This window comes from Drosophila ficusphila, unplaced genomic scaffold (assembly GCF_018152265.1).
Source record: "Drosophila ficusphila isolate 14025-0441.05 unplaced genomic scaffold, ASM1815226v1 contig_106, whole genome shotgun sequence".
Lineage (NCBI taxonomy): Eukaryota > Metazoa > Arthropoda > Insecta > Diptera > Drosophilidae > Drosophila > Drosophila ficusphila.
In genome coordinates, this window is record NW_025063993.1 from 13,220,411 (window position 1) to 13,236,946 (window position 16,536).

General features: G+C 37.0%; 1 long non-coding RNA gene across 1 annotated transcript in view; it reads right to left on the reverse strand.

Moving 5' to 3' along the window:
- Window positions 1–4,382: 4,382 nt before the first annotated feature.
- Window positions 4,383–16,536, reverse strand: part of LOC108089732 — a 43,505-nt gene continuing 31,351 nt past the window's right edge. Inside the window, exon 3 of the long non-coding RNA XR_001771299.2 lies at window positions 4,383–14,207. This is a non-coding gene — a long non-coding RNA (uncharacterized LOC108089732). The remainder of the gene's footprint in view (window positions 14,208–16,536) is intronic.

A 16,536-nucleotide genomic window follows, 5' to 3' on the forward strand; every position in this document is an offset into this window, starting at 1 on the left:
AGGAGTAAACAACAAACTTGGTAGTAGGCGCAAAAAAAAAAAAAAAAATACCAAAATTTAGATAGGTGTGGCATTTCAAATGGTTCGACGCCTCTCAAAGTGACGCGGCCCCAGGTTGTTCTTGTATTTTTTTTTGTTATTATTATTTTTTTTTTTTTTTGTAGTTGTCGATTTTGTTGCTGCTTGGCTGATTTCCCCCTAAGGTCTCCGTCGCAGACTCAGACTTCAACTTAAGGAAAGACTTGGATTATGAACGACTGAAATATGCAAATTTATCTACAAAGTATCCACACATGAACTTCTACACACGAATATATGTATATATAGAAGTGTGTATGTATATGTATTTGTATAAATTTATACAGCATTTTGTTGCTGCTATATTTTTCACTCATATATTTTTCTTGAATTTGCATAAAAAGGGTTTGAGTAGCTGAAGATTAACAGACAACGAAAACAACTATAGGGTGTGTGATTGGGATGACGGTGCCGATGACCAAGCCTCTGTCACGGGGTCACCATTAACTTATCTATATAAAAACTCTACAGAAAATAAAATAATCCAACGAAAGTATTAATTATTAATGAAAAAATTAATTATACAGCAGCCAAATGAGATAAGAACTGCATATGCTTAAATCGTTATTTACGATTTTAGTTTCAAAATAGGTAAAACCATAAAGTGCTGTTTTTATTATAAATACAACTAATTATTGTTTTAAGAGAGTGCTGTCATTAGTACGATAATAGTTAATGATTTAAGCTATTTATATTTAAAGCGGTTTTGCAACTTGAATATAACACATATTTATTAAATGAAATTCAAGTGACTTTTCATGTCAATAGTAGGTGCTCATCTCATGCTCAAAATAAAGTTATTTTTTCATTTAGTTCGACAATAAAATGAGTTGAACTAAAAAGTTAAAAAATATATACAATTAAATAATAACCTAACTTTAAAAGCACTGTAAGTTAAGTCAACATTAAGTGTGGTTTTCTTGTTCTCAGGTTTTTGCATTTACCTTATCCCCCAGCCAAGGAGTTATCTAATTTATGCAAATGCCATTATGGGTATTACCTTATAGATTGCAGATTACGGCGATCGTTTACTTATCTAAATGCCATTTGACAAGAGCCAGCAGCAGCGGGATCCATTTGCTGACGCAGTTACCTTTCGCATGTAAAAGTATCTCGATGGCAATGGGTAATGGGAAATCTTGCGGGAAAAGGGGGCTAGAATCTACACCTGTTGCCAGTGCGTTTGATGTAGGAAGCAGAACTTTACTTCCTGGTTGCTCGTCGTCATCGTCGTCGTTCATCTGGGTTCATTGGCATTTGAGCATTTGAGTCACATGTGGCTCACGTCCTGTATAAGTCCTGTATCCGCACCTCCCCGCCAGAACCTCCGGTTCTGTTCGGTTCCTTCAGTTCCTCCACTAAGCCTGTCATCTGGGCTCTTTATTTTTTTTTTTTTTTTTTTAGCCGGAGCCAAAGACAAAAGACGTTTGAGGTTGATGACACCCAGTGGCGGCTAAAAACAAAAAATAAAAAATACAAGGAAGCCCATAGAGGTTGGCTTTTACAGTTGCTTGAACTAGTTCTGCCTCCCTCTTGCGCTGCTCCCTCTCTCTCTCGCTCTCTCGCTCCCACTCTCGCTCGTTGCGTTAAGGCACGTGGCCAGAACCAACAGAAGTTTGAAAAAGGGGCGCAACTTTTTCGGCCAACTGGCTGGATTGCATAAGAGCCACTGGACCCTCTACACTTAGAAAATGTTATAAACTACTAAAGAACTAAAGCTTAGAAAATAAAATTTGTCTGTTTGAACGTTTGATAAATTATTTCAATATTACATATTGTGTTCTATAATTTTTTGGGGTCAAATATAAATATATAGTAATTCTAAGAAATAAGAAAAGAATACAATTGATATAAGAGAAACATTTTATTTGGCATATCAACAAATTCAGACCCCATCCAATTTTTTAGTGTAAGCTGGCAGCTGGCCAGGCTTACTCTGTTGTCGGCCGTTTTGTTGGCAAATCATAAAAATATTTATGTAAATTAATCATTTAAACGCAATGGGATGGACCGCGTTGACTGCTGCTTGGGCATGCTCCACACGCGCTCACTTTGCTAAAATCCATCGGCTACACTGCCCAACAAAATACAAATTATGGCCGGCGGGATTAGCATAAATTGTGAGTTCGTTCGATCGTTCGTTCGGTCGGTTGGTTGTTTCCAGTCCGATCGATCCGATGCCCATAAGCATACGCATATATAGTCGTGGCTTTCGGACACGGCCGTGTTTTTATTTTCTGGCCTGTCGTCGTCAGTTTGGCTGCCAATCCAATCCCTCGTTTGATCGGGTAGATCGGTAGATCGCTTATATGGTCTATGGTATATGCCCGACTGATAAGCCTCACTTTATTTATTTTTTTGTATTTGGTTTTTAGCATGCCAAACATGGCTGCGCTCGCACGAAATTCCAACTCATATTTATGTCAAAATCCATCAAAGCTTATGTCGCCGCACAATCCGTTAGGGGCAATGCCAATCCAGCGTATCTAGTTGGAAATCGGCTTTTGGCTTTTAGTTTTTAGTTTTCGAGTTTTCGAGTTTCGGTGCCCCGAACAATGCTACGCAAATCCGACAGTGAAATAATGTGGGGACACCGGCGATAACTCAAATAAATAAGAGTCAAAAAAAATGAAAATAAAAGAGAGAGATACAGATACAAAGTCACACACTTTGTATCAGTAAGCCGCACACAATGTTGTCTGCCCGCCGCTGAATGTTGAATTCAAAATTAATACATTTCAATGAATAACAAATGATCTAAATGATTTGTTTAGATCGTTCTCCCGCTCGCAGATCGAACGTCAGTGAAATACGGGTAGTATGTGGGTTGACCGGCCAACGAAACAAGTTTCGTACTGAGCCAACCAAGATCGTGGCCCAGCATTTCCTGCTGCTGCCATTAAATGTTTTTTCTGGAATTATATTCCACTTTTTCAAACCTCTCTACACTGCAGAAAAATTGGAAGGGGTCCAGAAAGTGATTGATTGGGTTGAATAAATAAATTGGTTCATTCATTTAAGAAGCTTTTCAAACTTATCAACATTTGTTAAACAAGTTCTCACATTTCAAGTTGGAAAAGTTAAAGGAATTTCGAATTTCACAATCTACACAAAATTGAATAGTGGAAATAAAAATATTATTTAAGATGCGGGTACTTGTTTTATTATGAGAATAAAAACAAGTTGTTTTAATATGTATAAAAGTATATATTTTTTATATAGATTTTCAGCCGGTGTGCAATCCAAGCAATCTTTAGCTGAGTCAACTTCCGACGTGACAACAGTCAGTCAGCCAGTCGAGCTGCCCCCGAGCGATCTCGAATCTAGGGGGCCGCAACTAAACTTAATCGATTGAAAATTGATTCTTGTAAATAATTTCAGTTGACGTCAGCGTTAATTACATGAACGAAGCGAAAAAAAAAGCACAAATCTTTGGCACGACTCTCTCGAGCTGAATCACTCGAATGCACGTGGCTGATTTATTACATATCCATATGGCTAAATGGCTATATAGCCACATGGCTATATGAGCCACCTCCACAAGCTGGAATCGGAATAATGGGGGTTTGCTGGCCCGAACCTTTTTGCCCATTAGCCCAGCCTTGACCGCCGGCGATGTCAAGTGCCTCAACTGGTTGACAGACTGACTAGAGATAGTCGTACTATATATTTCTGTGGCAGCACAGTGCTCGCCCCCCACGATAATTAGCATATTTTGCGCCGATATGGGTCAGCCTTAGCTGTGCCTCACTGTGCCCGCTCCGAAAACTGGGTTGGGCCGTCAGACAGAGCTCTTTTTAAGGCGGCGGAGGAGGGCAATCGGCTCTCGAATCGCAAACCTTAAACTGAACTATAATGGAGAGGAGTACATTAAACGGTAGGTACTTATTTGAAATGAATATAAAATGCAAAGCCTTTAAGTTTATTTGATAAATATAAATACTTTTTAAACTCTTGAATATGTTTGTTATCCAAAGAAATTCCACAAAAAAAGAACCCGAAAAACACGTTGTAAAAAAAAATTATGATAAACCAAAAATTCCTGAAATCTGAACAATTTTTTGACCGTTAATTTTTGTTTTTATCAGTGACATTCTCTACTTTTCCTCTTCTGAAGCGAAAGAGTTGCTTTGTCTTGCATGATTTATAAACATTTTCAAATTGAGTTTGCTATAGTTAAAAGCTTCTTTGTATTTTCAATCGTTTCAATTTGTTTCCTTTGATAACATAACAATACTATTAATAAATTGTGTTTATTCAATGTTTGTATTAATAAAAGAAAAAAACGTTTTGAATACAGTTATGTCTGTAAGCTTATACTTTAGGGTATCTTTATTCCGATCACTACTGAACTGAAAATGGTCAATTTCCCAAAGATTTTCTCCTCCGTCCATCGGATTACTGGAGTAGGTACTATGCGGGTTTTCTCTCTTCGACTTAGTTAGTCAGCAGTTTGGGTCGTGTCAACGCGATTGGCATTTAACGAGCTTCAATGCTTATAGGGTTAACATTTTGGCATAAGTACACACCCAGTTTCCACTTTTTTCCCTGTGTTTTACTACGTTTTTTCCGTATTTCTGCCGGCACATATATCTGTGTCGCCCATCTCTGCTCTGGGCCCAACTATCCAACTATCCCCGGCTATCTATCTAACTATTGTGAGTACTTGTCATTTAGTTTACTATTTACTGTCACGCTTTTGAGTGCCCCTCGAATGGAAATAGAAATGGGAATGGGTCTGCGGCCGAAGGGGCTTGGTTAACTGGGAAGGGCTCCATATATATATATATAGAGAAGTGTAGGGAGTTGAAGGGGACAAAGACTGACCTGCGATAGAGCCGGCTTAGTTGGCCAGTGAATCAGAAAAAATTACCAAGGCAAATGTCATTATAGGCGTTAATAAAAGCAAACCTGTTCTTTAGTAAATATTTTATTTATTGGAAATGCAATTTATTATGAAAACAAAGCTAAAAGCTCATATTAAATATGTTTTATATTCAACAGAAAATTTTGTATTAAAATAAATATTATATAAATAACATGTTTTACTTTCATATTTACAGAAAATGAATAATGATTAAATTAATTAACAAGATTAAATTCTGAAATCAATAAATGTTTCAATTGTTATAGTTGTTTAGATTTCAAATCTTTTCTTCATTTCAGATGTCACAACTGTTCTAATATTTAATTTCTTAATTTTTGTGAATTTTTCTAAACCTGTTTATTTTTTAGATTTACCAATAACAATTTTTTTAATGTTAAGAAGAAGCTTTTGAAAATTGTCTGGTTAATATTTCCCTGCCAAGCACGGCCCATTCTGCCGATGTTTGTCAAACATCAGGCGTTTGTAAAGTGGTCTTGGGCACCTTTTCTGTTGACAAACTCCTGCTCCTCCTCATCCTCCCGATCCTCTGCTTTCCAGCTGCTGTCCCAAATGTCCGTTCCAGTTGTCCAACGTCCAATGTCCAATGTCCAGCGATGTTGGTTGTCTGGCGACAAAAACGGCGCGTCAAAAGCAAACATTTTGCGCGGCACAGTTTTGATTTATGAGCTGAAATTAAATTAACTGCTGCAACAGCAGTGCCGAAGTAAAGGAATTTAAAGCGCTGAAATTAACAACGCAATGTTGTTGGCCCGGTCGCCATCCTTTTGGCCAACTGACAGTGGCAAATATGCTGCGAAAATTGCGAAAGCAGCAAGGAAACCGTTTCCTCGTTTCATTCCCATTTCGCACGATAAAGTAAATATATATTTATTTTTATTTTTCCTCCTTCATTTTTTCAGTTGATAAAATTATCATTGCGGCCTTCGGTGTGTCAATGCAAATTGTGTGTATTGTGGTTATTATTTTTTTTATATTTCTCTGCTTATCGAGCATAGCAAAAAAATTAAATAAAAATGGAATGCATTTTCACTATCAGCTGGGTTCAGTTTCGAGGTTTTCTTTTGTCATGTCCAGACAGTTATATCGTTTAAAATAATTTTTTATAAATTCCTTTTCTGTGCCTTTTTATATTTCTGAAATTTGCGATTGCAGAGAAAAAAAAATCTCTTAGTGGATAATATTGTTAGGGAAGAAATCAAAGTACTTCTTTCGCAGCTTTTCTGTTATTACTTAGAAGATTTGTCTTAACCCTTTTTAACCTCTACTAAACTAGTAGCAATCTTCTCCTTCATTCACTTCTCAAATTACAATTAGGCAATTCCCACAGTACTAACCAATCAACAATAAACAATTTCCATTAGTCGCGAGACAACTTTAGCAATTAGCAAATCGAAAGTGGAAGCTTTTTAGCCGGAAAAAGAGAGGGATATATACATTTATAGAGCGAGACGGAGCACCCACATCCACATCCAACGTTATCTGTTCTCGACAATTAATTGAAATTGATATTTAGTTAGATTAGAAATAATGTTTGTTAATTTATGACAAGTACTTTTGAGTGGCTCGGATCAGCCGCACCTCGTTCACCCTTTTCCAGCTTTGAATTGGTGATTTAAAAATGCCTTTCCATATCTTATCGTTCTGTATATTTAGCTCTTTAATGCTTTTCCTTTCTTTGACAATCGATATCGTGTGTTTTTTTTAAATAGAATATGTTTTACATGTTTGTTTGTTTGCTTGAAATAATATTTTGTTTTTATAACGAGCCATAATAGGCTTTTAAAAACCGTTCATATGTATGCTTTTAACGATTTACTTTTAGTTTTGATGTATTTAAAAGCATTTGATACACATTATTCTTAAAGTATGGATATGGAAAGTAGTATGGATTAATAAATAATAAAATCAAAAAAATTTTAAAAAAATCTCCTCGTTTTTCGTCATAGATTTAGTTAAAATTTCGAATATAATTTCTTACCAAGCTAACAAAAGTCCCTTGCGCTTTTGGTTTTTTTATTTAGCACTTTTATGGACAACTCTAGATTTTATAGTTGCTTGAAGTTACTATAAAAAGTTCGGATAAACATCACTGCTGAATACAATTCTGATTACCGCTGTTGTATTAACTCTTACTTTCCCATCATTTGCAACTTCCTTTAAGTTTCTCCAGCATTTTCTCACCGCTTTAAAACGCACTTTTTGTTTGTTTTCGCCTTGCTTTTTGGGATTTTAGCATTTACTTTGTTGTTTTTTGGTCTTCCAAGAGCACGGTATGAAGTTCCTACGAGTTTATAATGAACGTAGGAACTCTATACCTCGCTGATGGCAAAAACCAGGTAAAAAATATCTTGGCAGCGTTTCCCTTTTCTTTTTCACAAAACTCGAACCGTAAAGAGGCGAACAACAACTCACATACCAGCTTACAAAAATTCCAACTCTTTTTTTCTGTAGTATTTTAGTTGTTGTTATTCTGCTGATGGGATTCTCTTCATGGGATTTGTGCTGGGGGAATTTCTAGCTTGATGATGATGACGACGACGGTTATATATGGTTATATATGGTCCTCCGTCGTTTCTCGCTTGGCAGCTTTTTCAGCGTTGTTTTTTTAGGGCTTGGTGTTTTATTTTTTTTTGTGCTGGATCAACTTTTTGTTTGATTGAATTTAAATAATTTTTAAATCATAATTAATAATCTAGAAATGCGTCTGTGGGGGTTTTATTGCTATTATTAGTTTACGAAACAACAGTTTTTTTTATGCAAAATATGATTTCTGTGGAAAGTTTTTCGACTAATTTTTTATTTGTTGATTTTTACTTTTTATACTTTAATGATGCCCTTTTGCGGGTTATATATATTTTTTTTATTGTTAATGAAAGAAATAATTTTTTTATTTGTTTGTTGACGCAGCTTTTTTCAAGGATTTTTTAACGAGCGCAGATATATTTCAGGAAATTTAACTTTAAATTTTAACCACGAATAAATATTTTTGGGTTTTTATTTTCGACGATTTTGTTAAATTATTTTTTGTTGTTTCAATGGTCTTTTTTAAATATATTTTTGTCCAAAAAGCGGTTTAGTCAATAGGTTTATGGGCTTTATGAATTTATTCACGTTTAGATGTGTTTATATTTCGTTTTATTTCTATTTGATTTTGTTAATTTTTTAAATTTATTTTCCAAGCTGTTTTAATATTACTATTTCCATTATTTCTATGCTGACTTTTTTTGAAAATACTACATCTTTGGTTAGGTTAAGCTTTTTAATCCGTTATTATTATAAGGCAAAATTTTCCTTTGATTTTTCTTTATCACTTGTAAATTGTTTCGAGTTTTTACGAACTTTAAGTCAAGTCACGCGAGTCGAACACACGGAGCGCTTTGCGAGCGTTTGATGCGCGACTTTGGAGCTCCGAAACCTAAATGAAAAAAACGCAGCGAAGTCGCGCAGAAAATAACTCGAAGTGCGGCGATGTTCGACGTCGTCGCTGGCAGAGGCAGCGACTGCGACAGAGTCGGGTGGCAGCGACGTCGACTGCGGCAAAGCGTAGGTTTTTGATCGCGCGACTTTAAACGCGCGCAGCAACTTCTAACAAAGTCGCGCGCAGCTATGAAGTGTGTTTTTTTTAGAGTATCTGTGTTTTTTAGATTGTGTTTTTGTTCTTTCTTTGTGTGAGTGTTGCAGTCGCTGACTGCGTCGACGTCGACTGCGGCTTATCGCTATCAATCGATAATCGGCAGATTAGAAAACGCGTCGACGTTCACTTGTGCACGTAAGCAGCGCTACAAGTGCAGCACACACACTTATAAACGACTATATCTGGCCGATCCAGTAATTCCAGTTTTTTCTCTTTAGTTAACGAAGAGCTTTACCGTTTGAAAAACAACCGTACAATTTGTTTTAAAAGTCTTTTTTAAAACGAATTCTAATTTTTTTGAATATTAGTAAATTATTTAGAATTTTCGTAGTTATTTTTACTTCAAAAACCGGAGACGTACGTCCGCGTGTTGCTGCCATCGAAAGCGTTTTAAATCGTTTGAAAGCGGAAAACAGAAACGCACGCGGTTTCGTGGTTGGCTGCTGTCGACGTCGCTGCCGTGGTGGGTTTCTTTGGTGGTGGTTTTCCGTGATGGTGAATTGCCCACTTGTAGCCGCTGCATTGCGCACACATACTGCCAAACACCAAATGCATATTTTGTATCTTTGTCGCTCTGTTGCCATGTAGCCCAACATGACGCAAGCAGCGGTGAAAGCTGCTCTGCCAACGCCGACGTCGCTGCTGGCTGCGTGGGCGCCGCACGCGTTTTCAACTCAATTAATATCACCAAAAATCCAAAATTGCTATACAAAAATACAGAAAAACAACAGTATTTTAATTAATGAAACGATTAAAAAGTTTTTGAGCCAAAAAAGGCATACACCGAAAAAAAATTCACTTAAGGGGCATTTCAAGGCCAAAAGCATTCGGCCAGTAACAAAAACAAAAGCAACCGAGTTCGATGATCTGTTTACGATTGTTTTTGCTTGGCATCGTCATCGCTTTCTTGTTGTTGTTCTTGGTCGTTGCCTTCGCTGGAAAAAAAAACAGCAACAAAAAACAGCTAAGGGCAAAATATTGGTAACCAAACAAAGCCTTCAGGCTGAATTGTAAAAAGTTAAGAAGAAGTTGATTTTGCTCAAAATAAATTGAAATAACTTTGTTACTAACTAAAAGCTAAACTGTTCATATATTTTTTACCATTTTCGATTACTTAACTGCGTTCGTTAAAAAAATTTACTAATTTTGGGAATGTTTTATAAACCTGTGGGTAGCTTTTCCCTATTATTATGGCGTCCACCGTGCCTAGGCCTATCTCCGTCGACGTCGCTGCTGGCGTCGCAGTCGCCGTGCGTATGTACAGTAGCTTGGCCTCAAGTGTATTTTCACAGATATTTATCTAGATACGCGCGACGAGCGCGCGCTTTTTTGTAGTCCTCGTTGTCGTTGTTGTTGCTTTTCGTATTTACCGTAAAAGTAAACAAGCGATATACAACAAAAACAAGAAAAACTCGCACACGACTTTTGAAGTGCCCACAAGAAAAACAACAAAAACCTTTGGCAAATAAAGATCTACAACAGACAAACTCTTCGTCATCGCGGCAACCGCCTATTTGCGATTAGAATATTCGTAAAAAGAGTATTTTTGAGTAAGCTTACTATAATCAAAAACTCGTAATAAAAGTACGTTTTAAAACCTACAAGATACGTATGTATCTAAGACCATGTAGACAAATATCTTACGAATAATTTGATCATTAGTTTAATGATAAAATTTAGTAAGTTGTGTTGCCTTAAGAAATTCTGATCTTTTTTATAAGGTGATTGAAAAAGCATTTCAAATGCACAAAAAAAAATTGAATAACAAAATTTTTTTTCTTATCGAAAGGGTATATAAAAAACAGATCTTTGATCGCAACTTTCATTATAATTTGAATGTTTTTTTGGCGCGTCGTCGAAATGTTTTTGGCGCCTTTAGGCAGTTTTTTCTGCTGGCTTTATCTGCTTTTTTTCGCATGTTTTTTTTATAGCTCGGCAGTGTGATTAACACCTGAAAACGCGCTTTTTCATTATCAATTTCTGGCACGTGTAAAGTGCAACAACTGCAAGGTCAAAAATCGCCAGAGAAATGAATTTCGATCGTAAATAATCGTAAAAATGCAAGAGTTTTGGGGGCTTTTGTTGCTTTCCGCTTGAAAAAAGCATAATAAAATGTTAACAATAGAGAGAGCAAAACAACAACCTGTTTCCAAGCAGCTCTGACTTTTGTTATTTTTCGTATTATGTGTTTTATTTTTGGTTTTTTGCCATTTTCGCTTGGCTGCGTTGCGTTTTTGAAGGTCAACTTTTGGCTTTATTCCATTTTTTTGACTGGCTGTTTAATGAGCTTGAAAGAGTTGATTTTGATGTTTAACGGATCTGCCTTAAAATCTTCCGCACTTGCGTGTAGTACGTATGTTTGTATGTTCCTAACAAAAAAAAATAAAGCCGAACCAAAGTACAAAAACATGTCCAACAAATGTTGGACAAGCAATTTTGGCGGTCAGAACAAACACGCCACGAGAAATTAGTGACGGGAAAAATACAGAAAATTCATAAGAAAATGTCAATCAATGTCAAAGCCGGCAAAGCCGAAAAAATAAAGACAAAGACAAATGCGGCATGTCTTTGGGTACATGAGCAGCGATTAGCGACAATTTCTGTCCAGTCATAGCTTGATAAAATGGGATAGAGATACATACACCTAAGTTCAATGCTTCAGGAATTAAAAATATGTTAAAAAAAACTTAATAAATGTTTTCAATTTGTTTAGTTTTAATCTAGATTTTTTTACTCATAAATTCTTTTCAGTATCTATCAAAACTTTTTGTATCTTTTACTAATATCTCAACCTCATCTGTGCCCATTGAGTTGGACAACTGAAAGATGCGATGATGCAATCGCATTTAATTAACAAGCGAAGAAGAAAGAACTTTGCTTTGTGTCAGGTTCTCTTGACCAAAACCGAAAAATGGTAAATGGAAAAAAGACTACGGAATCCCAACGAGAGATGAACATAAATTTCAAATTTATGACTGCCACTTGAGCACAACACACACACACACACACGCACACACACACACACTCGAGAGAAAAACTTATGGACACCTTGACAGGGCCCCTAGATTTATGAGAGGCCCATACAATTCATACATCAACAGCTCTTTTCATAATCTCCCCACAGAATTGTATTTCTTTTTATTTCTTTTATATTTCCTTTTCAATAATAGAAGTTGGAAAATATTATAATTTCCCTTCGTTCCATTGAAATAAATCTTTTGGGGCATTGCGTAGGCGCAACATCACACACTCACACACATACACAAAACACACACATCATTTGGGCCACGCCCTGTTTTTTCTACTTTTTTTTTTTTGAGGTTCATCCAAGAGCCTCATGAATTTCAATGAAACTTATGACAATAAATCAGATGGGCCTTAACTGAAATGAACCCAAAGTCTAACCAAATTTTTCAAATTTGTTTTTCGGTAACTCTTTGGCAATCCAAAAAAGGTTTCTTACACTCAACGGAAAATTCTTAAGGTGATTTATTAGGCGACAAATCATTTGAAAGATTTCCAAAAAAGCCTTCACCTTTTATAAATAAAGTTTTTAAGCAATTAAGTATTTTTTCTTAGCCCAAAGTGCAGATTTATAAAAATTAATCAAAATTATAGCTTATGAATGTGTTAATTACAAGCTTTGAAAATAATTTCAATTATGCCATTAGAAGATAATGATTAATTATAGCCCAATATGAAATGGGTTTTGCCGTTTAATGTGATAATTGTTTTGCCATTAAAAGGTTAATTTACCCAAGAGGTAATTCAGCTTTTTTTTTTGTGTGTACGGTTAAAGTGAAAGAGAGAGCTAGAGTCTGGAAAATTTGCAAATGCCTCTTATCTCGCTCATTTACACACAGATCTGTGTCAGCAGACAAACTTTTTCTCGTGCAGAAAGTTTGTGGCACACTTTTCCAACACTTTTCGGTTTTTTCCTTAATTTTTTTGTATTTTTTGGGGTGCCACAAGGCGACGCCTACAATCATGTGTGAGTGTGTGTGCGAAGGACAAACATGGCTGTCAAACGCCTGAAGTCCTGGCCAAGAAAACCACCACAGACACACACACGTATGAGAGAAAAGTTATGAACTACCCAGGCGAAAGGCAGCAAAAATTGTAACACATATGAACGAGAGGGAGGAAATGCGGATAAATCGGGGGTGACTTTCCCCACAGTTGTTTTGGCCCTCGTATTACTTATTGATTATTGTTTTCCTTCGGCCGAGGAAAAGTGAGGAAAATGGGGAGAGTGACGCATTTCCTGCCATCCCTTTCGCACATTGCGTGCCTATTTAACATTCACATGTTTTTCCTTTTTCCTTTCCTTTTCCTCCAGGGGAAATGTCTCATAAATATGATTTATATAGCCACACACACACACAAATACCCCGCAAATAGGAGTACATATAATTGCGTGTAGAAATCAGATATAAAAAGTGTGTACTTTTTTGTGCCAGCTTATTAAGACTGAGAAGATCTCGTTGTCGAGGGCCCTCCTCGCATTTTTGGCCAGTCGAGGAGGTGTCTCGGGGCTTTTCGAGTGCAGTATTAACAAAACTGCAAACCAAAGGCAAACACTTGCTGCCAAAAATAAACGATATGTGTATCGTTCCACTCCCTCGCTCGTTCGCCCGTTCAATCGACCATGTCAATCATATGACGGACGAAAAGCAGATTGAAAATAAAATTGAAAATAAATTCATTTGGGCTTGCCTTTTGTGTTCCAACGAGAGCACTGGAAAAACTTGGTTGCAATTGTGATGTTGAAAATATATTGTCAAACCTTAAAAGGAAATAACTATTCCTTGGCAATCCTAGTTTTATAAAACTTTTCTATTATAAAATTTACAAATATTTTATAAACAGACAGGAACCAAATTCTTTTGTCTTTGTAAATTTATAAAAATTATTAATAATTTTTTGGAGGAGCTTATATGGATTTATATTTCAAAAGTATTGCTTGATCTTGCTTGCATTTTCCCGCAGTGCACTATGTTTATTTTGCAATTGAAAGTCAATTGAGCAGAGCTGGCTTTTTTATATTCAGTTTCAGTTTCCTTCTGAGGCTGAATTCGGGTAACCTTTTTTTGGTCCTTTTCCTGTCCTGCGGTTCCTTGATGTAAATGCAAATTCACGCAGCTGCCCGAAAGTTGCCCCAAGTTTCCTCCTTCCGCCCCCCCCGCCGAAGCTCCTGCCCCTCGCCTTTGTTCCTGTCATGCATTTTAGCATTTTAGCAATTTGCAAATTTACAAGTTGCTCGCATTGGGTGGGAAAGAGAGGGAGACACACGCGTGCATGTTTAATATCAAATTATGAAGCGGCTTTTACCCTTTTCCGCAGCACCACCGCCGCCGCCGCCGCCCAGAAAAACCCCTGTGATTGTGCAGTTTTTGAAGTGCGTTGGCAACATTTGTATGCAAATTGCTTTCGGCGAGTGCATGTGCAACATGTTGCCTTTGTGGTTCCCCAGTTCTTCTCCAGCTCTGCTTCCTCAGTGTGCTCTTCGGATGGGTTTGCTCCGGGGTTTGGTGGGGTATTTGGAATGGAAAAAAGTACGACGGGTACGACTTCGCCGACTGCCAACTGCCGACTGCCGTCGTCTGCCTGCAAATAAAGAACGCATTGAGTTTTTATTAGTTTTTGATGATGCTCATAAAACGACGCGACGGCAGCGATGATAAAAATCAGTTTGCTTAAGTAAAGTGAGGCATTTAGAGGGTAGGAAGAGTTGAATTGATTGTTCGAAAGTAAGCGTTGCTAAAATGCAATAAAAATAAAGTGAGCTCACTCCACTGACTCTTCGCCTTCGCCTTTTGCCATTTGATGGCGTTGACAAGTGGCCAAAGTGCCGATGTGGGGCCAGAAGTGTCTGCTCTGTGTTCCCTGGTAAATGGTGATTCAAGCGATATGTTCGAGGTCGTATCTGTTTTCTGGGTATTCTGTATTTCAAAAGTCTATGAACTGCGCACTCCTTCACCTGAGGAAATCTCTCGGGTTACTTTCATAAAATAAGCCCCAATGCATTCCCCTATAAACCGAAGATGCCACAGTTCCCTAAACTTTTATGGTGCGCCTATTATAGTGCCCAGCCTATCGGAATTTAATGCCTTATAAGATGAAATAGCTTCGGCCTTTGGGTCGAAAAACTTTTCCATTGTATAGTTTTTATAGCTGATTTTATTTGCCATGTAAATGTGCAGTGTACGAGTGTATCGAGGTTCAATAAGCTTTTACCAAGGAAAAATCAATAAAAAATATTTTTATTGGCCATTACACCAACGCCAGAATTAGCTAATATCATGATGACCATCCCAAGGCGTAAGTAGTCAATAAAATACTAAAAATAAAAGGTTATTATCTGAACTTAAGCTGGCATTTTTTGAGGAATTAAAAAGCTATTTTTGGTTTTAAATAAAATAGGGTTTCTCTTAGAGTAGCTAACTAAAAATTTAAAAATGTTAATAACATTTTATTTTAGCAGATACAAAATAAATCTTAATACGTTCCAATTTTTTTTCCAGAATTTATTTTCTTTGGTTCAAAATCAGGTTGTGCCATCATCATTATCAAGGACAGTTCATTGTCCCTCAGCATAATGATAATGACTGCTGGCCGCGCAGGCTGCATGTCACACATCATAATAATTACGGCTATTGATGGGCCCTCTGCCACTTGGCCTAAACCATAAGGTGTAAAGCAGAGGTGCCCGAGTGCCTTATAAACAATTACGCTAATAGTACCATCGGCCACAAGAACTATAACGTTTAATGGACTTTTAGCTAAATTAACAAAACCAACGGAAAGAGAAAGAGAGAGAGAGCAAGAGGGAGAGAGAGTATAGCTAATCGCTGACCAGACGCGCCCCTCTTTTCGCCTAATGACACAACATTTCATTAAAAATAATTTCACAAAGCATTTGACGTATTACATGCAATTGGCATTTCTAATGACAAAACAGCTGTGTGTATATTTAGTCTAGTCTGCCATCCCTATCTGTATCTGTAATTTGTGTTTGTTTTGTTGCCGCGCTTGTTACACATTTGTTTAGCTCGTTTTAGCTTATTCCTACGTAGACAATCTAATCTCTGCGAAAATCGCTGTTAAAACGTTTTTAATTTCCGATCGCCGCGGCACAATCGCTTAATTATAGTGCCTGTTGCAGAAAAAAAAAAAAAAATTGATTTACTTGTAGATCTCTTATCAGGCATTTTGAGCTTACATCGATTTTCCCAGCATTTTCGAACCAAAAACCCGTTTGTCTTAAACAAATCTTTGGACTCCATTAGGCATTCTTTTTGGTTTTATTTATTTTTTATTTTTTTTCTAGATGCTGTCAATCAAGTGTCAGATGGGAAGCCATCAACAATATCGTATTTCTGGCCTCAGCAAACTAATTAAATTACGAGGGAATATCTATGTGTGCTAATCGTGTTCATAATGATGTTGTTGCATTTGCACTGGCTAATTTTAAACAAGTTGAAGTTGCCGTTTCTGCTCGTAATATATTTTAATTTATGCTCGGTTGGCAATACTTTTGGCCAGGCTCGCTGGCTCGCTGGCACGCTGTAAAATTGCGCGTAAATAAACATTAGTTTTAATTTAATGAATTAAATTCCAACAGCGAGAAGGAAAAACGACGGCCGGCCCATCACTTGAAAGTCACCAGGGTGACTCACGATATCTGGCCAAAGTTTTCTGCCTGCTGGCGAGTTAGTCGCCTTGGCACAATAAATAAATATGTAAGAGGTTTCCCTGGTCGATTATGCGCATAGTGCAAGTGTTTGCCACACATTGTTTATACCAACACCCCGGGCTGATACATATATGTATCTATAGATATTTCTGCGTATATATAGTACAGCTGATGCATTGCACAAATGCAAATCGCACAGAAAGTGGTTGTCATTCACAGAAAGTGTCATTGCAGTTCATT